The following is a 6,292-nucleotide window of genomic DNA, read 5'->3' as shown; positions in this document are numbered from 1 at the left end:
CGGCGGCGCCGGGGTTGGGGACTGCTTTCTCCCTTTTTTGGTCGTTCCTCCCCCTCCCGCCGGAGGCAGCTCCTCGGTGCGTGCGCAGGAGCCGGCCCGGGCAGGGGTGTTTGTACTCGTGTCCTTGGTGGACGGGGCGGGCGAGCCCTTGCCCGCTGCGGCGCTTCCCCCGGGCAGGGCGGCCGGTCGCCACCCGGCCGCGGGTGTTTATTCCTCGGGTGGGCTCGGCGCGGCGTTTTGCGTTGGCCGGGGCCGTGAGGGTGGGTATTCARGAAGTCAAATCCGGTTTTTTGCTGTGGCACTCGTCCCCTTGGACCAGCTGTTTACGCGGTCTGTCATCCCTTCGCGTCTTGCTGTAGGAAAAGTTCCTTTTGTTGTCGCGTTCCCCGAGACGCTCTGCTAAACTTAACCAGACTTGACTCTTCCTCTAACCTCTAGAAAGCCTGCGATGGTAGATGAGGGGTGTGAACATCCACTCTGGTTTCCACAGGATGTTAGGCCCTAGCGGATGGTCTTAAAAATAAAGAGCACTAATTATCTTACCACTRTTAACACCAGCAGCTCCCACCGGGTCTGCTGGTGTAGCGTGTAACCATTCAGCAAAACCGGTAGTGGTTACTTTTTCTCCTCTGTGGACTTCTAAGTGCACTGTTGTGTTTTGAAGTCCGTTCCCTGGATGTTTGTTCAGGCTTGTCCTGTAATAGATGTCATTGCATAAGAGTTGCAGGGAGCGTGCTGAGTTTCTTTCATTCGTGTAAGGATCTGGGCTCTCCTCTCCGCTGTGCCAAGGAGCCTGTGTGCGCTGGAGAGAGAAGGGTGCAGCTTTGTAAGCTGACCTATGAACTCCACCGGGGAAAAGAAAGAAACGACTCTCTTCCTCCTCCTGCTTCAAAGCAAATAATTTTACTCGCCTGATATCATCTTAAATAATTCCTTTCACAGAGGGCTAATGCTTATCTGAACTGTGAGTGATAGTAACTCAACATTTGAGGAAGCAAATAGGCCTATTCTTCCCTTATTCTCTTCCCTGTACCTCCTTTAACTTCTGTAGTTTTCCTGTTTGAATTCTGCCTGGTCTGTTTATTTAATGTTGAGGCGCCTCGGCCTGTCTTTTATAGAAAATATATCATGTAACCTAGGATGATGGGACTGGCTCTTGTCTGGTCTGTAAAATATTTGTTTAGGCCAAAATAACTGTGGTTTGGGGGATTTTTGTTCCTTGTAATACTGTATATCAAAGCTGATGACATACCAGTGGCATAATTCCTTGATTTTATTACTGTCCAAATAGTTCCTTTATCAGTGAAGGATTTCCTCCCTTATATATCCTATAAGTATTTCTTAGTTACCTCTTAAAATAACTTTTGTTTTACGAGACTGTAAGTTAGATTAAAATAATTTTCCCTTCTACTGATCATGAGTTGCTGGCAAAGATGAAAAACTTTGTGTTAAGTAATAAATTTTTGAAAGTATGGTCTAAGAATGTAAGTTTACATTTCAACTTCTTGTTACTGTGTGGTCTCAGATGGCATGTACAAAACCCTATACAAATAAATTGAAAGAGTTAGTGGCAAGTTATCGGAAGGAGTAACATTAACACAAACTACTGAAAAGTTGCTATGGCTACAGATAAAGGTAATCCCTGTTTCTGTGAAAGTGTGTCCTTTTGTAACAGATGTATTAATCGGTCTGATTTCTGAGAGAATTGTAGGTATACAAACTTCTGGCTCTGTTTTCTTGGCAGCTAATAGTTACGTGCCTATATTTGAATATCTTTTGAGTTAAGTACTGAATGTGCTTTGACTTGTATTTAAAATACTTGATTTAAGCTATAAAGGGTAATATAGATATATATAAGAGCACCTGGAGCATGCTGAATTCAATGGAAATTGTAGCATACAGGTTTTTTGCCCAAGAGATATCTGATGTCAAGGGAAAGTCTTTTGAAATGTCTGGATCCTTTCTCAAGGACTCTGACCAAAGAGGGTGATGCATGACATCTATCATCAGAGTCATCAGCTGTGTAGCTGTGCTGTATAAGATTCAATTCCCCATCTTGGTCTGAAAAAATACCAACATGGCACCTGCTGTGAGTGATTGAGACCTGTTACGGAGGTGCAGCTTTATAAGCCAGGAGATATTGTGGAGCAAAGAGAAATTGAAGCTATTCTCTTAATAGTTTATTCTCTAGGCAGAAGGAAGCAGTTGGAATTTGACATGTGGATGAAGTTTAATTAATTGCCACAGTAGCTAACTTTTGGGTCATTTGAGATGGCTACTTGAACTTCTCAGGGGAGTGTGCTTCTGTGTCTGGTGCACCTATGCTGCTGTCCAGGAAACTAAACAGTCCTCTCTGAAGACCTGATATTTGTCACATGCACCTTTTTGTTATTTCCAGATTTGATTATTGCGGTGCAGTAATACACCTTGGATTGGAAGCATCAAGAGAATTCTCAAAGTTCTTCAGGACTACAGAAATCTCATCAGTCTGGTATGTTGCTCTCTCTAGATGTCTGGAATAGCAAGCTGAGTCCAAAGTCTTGTTCTTTGTATGCAAGGGCCTCCTTAACTAAGGACACTGAAGTTCCTGGGACCTTGGCTTGCCATCAGCAACTTCATTCTTGGGAAGTAATATACTACCAGGAACTATGGAACTATAAATTATGGGAGTTGTCTAGGAGACGGTTCTTGGTAGTGCTGTTCCTATCAGGGCAATGAACTTGCACTCAAGAATCTTCAGTCAACATACACTCTGAACTTTTTTTCATCTGGCTTACATTGCCTGCAAACTTCTGTAAATAAAATCAGGTTGGAAAGGGGCAGTTATTAACTGACTTTGTAGTGACTGCACATTGGTATATTGGAGAACATATAAGAATATGAAAATAAATGTTTGTTTCTTCACATTGAGACTTTCCCCTGTCCTTGGGTAGACGTCCTCATGAAGATTCATGTTGTCGAGGTTTGATTAAAAATGGCTACTGACTTTTCAAAATCATTTCTCAAATAGCAAATTTCTGAAATTTCTACTTTAATGTGCTTTAAAAATTGATGTATATACAAATATAACTCATACACCAAGTTTGTAAGAACAATTGTTCTTGCAAACAGGTATTGCAACATCTGAGGGCATGAAAGGAATGAGAAGCTAAATATTAATTTTAAAGCTGTCTCTAATAATAAAAAAAAGCTAAAACTATAGTTGTTTATTTTTAAACAAATTCAGCACATGCTGTAGTGCTGACGTAATTGACAAACAGAGGGTAAAGTCCTTTCTGTACAAGTTCAGCGTGTGGAAGCAGCAGTTCTCTTGCTTTGCCACTTATTAACCTGTATAAAACCTAGAAGATGTAATGTATTTAAGACTGAAAAAAAGGTGCAAATTGTGAAGAAAGCTCTTGTGATTCACACTGATCTGTTGGGAATTGGACAGTGAGTAACCATCTTTTCATCTAATCCCTGAACAACCAACACAAGTAGCTTTTGATTGCTACTATTCTGGTCTCTGTACTGGTGACTTAGAGATGAAAGGCTCTGTTCTTGATCTCTTGAGCTGTCAAGTCCTCCAAACTTACTGTCCTCTGTGTACATAAGATTACAGGACAAATGGGCTTTTAGCTGTTCTATGATTACAATAGTCAAATGAGAGTCAGGTGCTTTCTCTTGTTATTGTCCTCAGTGCAAAGTTCAGGGGCAGCAAACTGCATCTTTTTAACATTGCTGTCAGAGTTTCCCTTTTAATGTTCTTACAGCTGTAAACTGCTATTTTAGTTTTTCCTGCATTACTGTGGGTATTGTAAGAGTAGCAAAGGCATAACTTGAGCCTGGACCTTAAAATGGTGACTCTGTTTTCCAAAAAATGTGTGTGCTTTCAGGAAAAATGTGACCTGGGTATGGAAACTGAGCTTATAAATCAGGGTTCTTAATGCTTAGTTTCACCAGGTGCCCTTCAGCATGAGATAGTGATTTGAGTAACAACTTTATCTGGATTTTTAACATCTAAATACAGGTGTGTTCAACCATGATTTTTGGTCCAGTGAGGTAGATTCACAACTGTGAATCTAGTTTTGATCCCCACTTTACAGATTTGGGGGATCTGTGTACCTCTGTGAGCACAGCAAATTAATTCTGGGGCTTTTATGAGATTAAGTGAGCAAATCTAGGTGGTCACACTGCTGGAAACAGGAGGATCTGCTTTGCCATTCCCCTCATGCTGTGGGTAAGCCATCCTGCTGCTTATCAGAAGCTGGCCAAACTTCTGCCAGATCAGTGAGTCAGAGGCACATGGAAGGGTCTGATGAGCACCAGAGCTGGGGCAAGGGAGTGGGCCCAGCTGTACGACTGGGAGGGCAAAGATGGGGAGACAGAGGAATGAAACTTCTCCCTTGTACTGATAAGGAGCCGTGAGTTGCCTGTGGAACAGCAGCCAGAGTTAAGTGTGGGATGTTCTTTGATAAAACTTTTTCATCGCTGTTGCAGTTGACATGTGGCTAGACTTCTGTGGTAGCATAAAGAGCTGGAGAGTTTTAGGGTAATGTTTTTTCCTTTTGTACATACCCAGACAACAAAAATGACTTCAGGGTTGTCATGTCCTCTTCTAGCACTAGGCAGTCCCACTGATAAGATTTGTGGCCTCTGCTGTTGTTCCTATGGGCCTAAAGTTAATGTGTTCTAAATTGAAGCTTTCCAGATTGGTCACTGGGATGCTTAGAGGATGCTTTACTGGTGTGTTTTATTTGCTTGAACCATGTTCTTCGTTTTGATTGCTTAGATAGTATTTGGTCAGAAAATGTCATGCAGGCATGGCTTCATAGTTGTCCTCAGGGGACCTGATTAACTTCTTGTAGTACTTTTGAAGTAGTGACTCTTGCTAGGCACTGAATTCAGGTGCAAGGGTTCACATTTGATTCTTTCAGCTCATTTTAGGGTCTGTGGGGAAAGTTATGTAAACCTTGTTAACTCCATTCTTGTAGTGCTCCATGCTTATTAACTTACAACTGTAGCAATTGCTGCTTTTTAGTTCTGTTTGGATTTATGGTGTGATCGATTGCCCTAAAATAGAAGGTAGCACAGAACGTGTTATGTGACCATTTTAGAAAGAGGAATTAAAGGTTACACTTTCTGAAGGGTTGTTTTATGTTCTTTTTGGTGTGTGTATCACAGCTCAAGGAAGTACCTAGCTATAAATATACGCCTGATATTGGGTGGTATTTGCAGTAAAACAGTAAGCTAAACTGTCTTGGACTTGATTAAGCTGCAATAGAAAAGTTAAAACAGATATCCGTTTTGCAGTATAAAAGTAGTAGAAGACAGGCTGCTGTAACACTGTCTAGAGGAAAAGTGCTAAGAACTAGAAACAAGGAGTAGCTTTTCCTCTCCTGTTCCCTTGCATAGTTTAAAAACAAAACCAAATATGCTTATGCTGACAAGTGCTATAGCTTTATGTAGCTTAGCATTTGTAGTTAGTTTAAACTATATATGTGACAATGTTTTATGTAAGATAGCTTTGTTGATCAGATAAGTCTTGTGTAACTATTATGGCTCCTTTGTGGGTGTGAGGCCAAACAGCCTTACTGTGTTCTAGGTCTTTGTAGCATTTTGTATTTGGAATGGGGCAAGGTTTTTTGCAAATGGGTTGTCATATCTGCACTTGTGAAATATTTATTATGCCTTGTTTTGTTTTTACTCTTCTTGTATGTTCCAGGCTTTCATTTGATAGATGGGTGGGAAACTGCTTTAGTGTTTACATTTTAAAAAACACAAAGGCTTTTAATATAAGTGACAGGTTTTTGTATGCTGTTAGGAGGAAGTTTTGCTGTGCCAAATGCTGTTGATTCAGAACTTTTAACAATGTCTTGCAAATTTTTTTCGGTCAAATGAAGCCTGAAGAAGTGCCTAGCGCAAACCCGGCACCTTGTCAGATGAAGACAGCCACTTCCTGCCTCGCTTACTTTTTTGCTGACTCATCCTTTAAATTAGAAGGGAGTTGGAAACTGGCAACTACACGTATTTTTTTTTTTGATTCGGGGTTACTAATTTGTGTAGTGTGCCCAGCTTCCCAGGGTAACTTAAAGCACTCGTAAATAGTAGATTGGGCTCAAAACCCGCATCTAATTTTATCCGGCCGCCGGAGCAGGCGGCAGTTATGTAACGCCATGTGGCAGGAGCCCTTGCAGCGCGCTTTGATCCCGACGCGCTGTAATTTGCACCATCACGAGCTGACGGGGCTCTAAAATAGCGCTGCGGGAGCCGCGCGGCGTGGGCGGGCGGGCGCCCCCCGGCCGGCGCCCGC

At 41.9% G+C, this 6,292-nt stretch overlaps 1 protein-coding gene across 3 annotated transcripts in view; it reads left to right on the top strand.

Annotated features, from left to right (window-relative positions):
• The first annotated feature begins 2,398 nt into the window (after window positions 1-2,398).
• ZFAND6 (zinc finger AN1-type containing 6) overlaps window positions 2,399-6,292 on the top strand; it is a 38,344-nt gene continuing 34,450 nt past the window's right edge. For all 3 annotated transcript variants that reach the window (XM_026060637.1, XM_026060634.1, XM_026060632.1), the window contains exon 1: window positions 2,399-2,491. The gene's annotated coding sequence lies outside the window, so the exon portion shown is untranslated. The remainder of the gene's footprint in view (window positions 2,492-6,292) is intronic.

This window comes from Apteryx rowi, unplaced genomic scaffold (genome assembly GCF_003343035.1).
Source record: "Apteryx rowi isolate R43461 unplaced genomic scaffold, aptRow1 scaffold_17, whole genome shotgun sequence".
Lineage (NCBI taxonomy): Eukaryota > Metazoa > Chordata > Aves > Apterygiformes > Apterygidae > Apteryx > Apteryx rowi.
The sequence above is the reverse complement of the archived record's forward strand: the minus strand, read 5'-3'. Positions and strand labels throughout refer to the sequence as shown.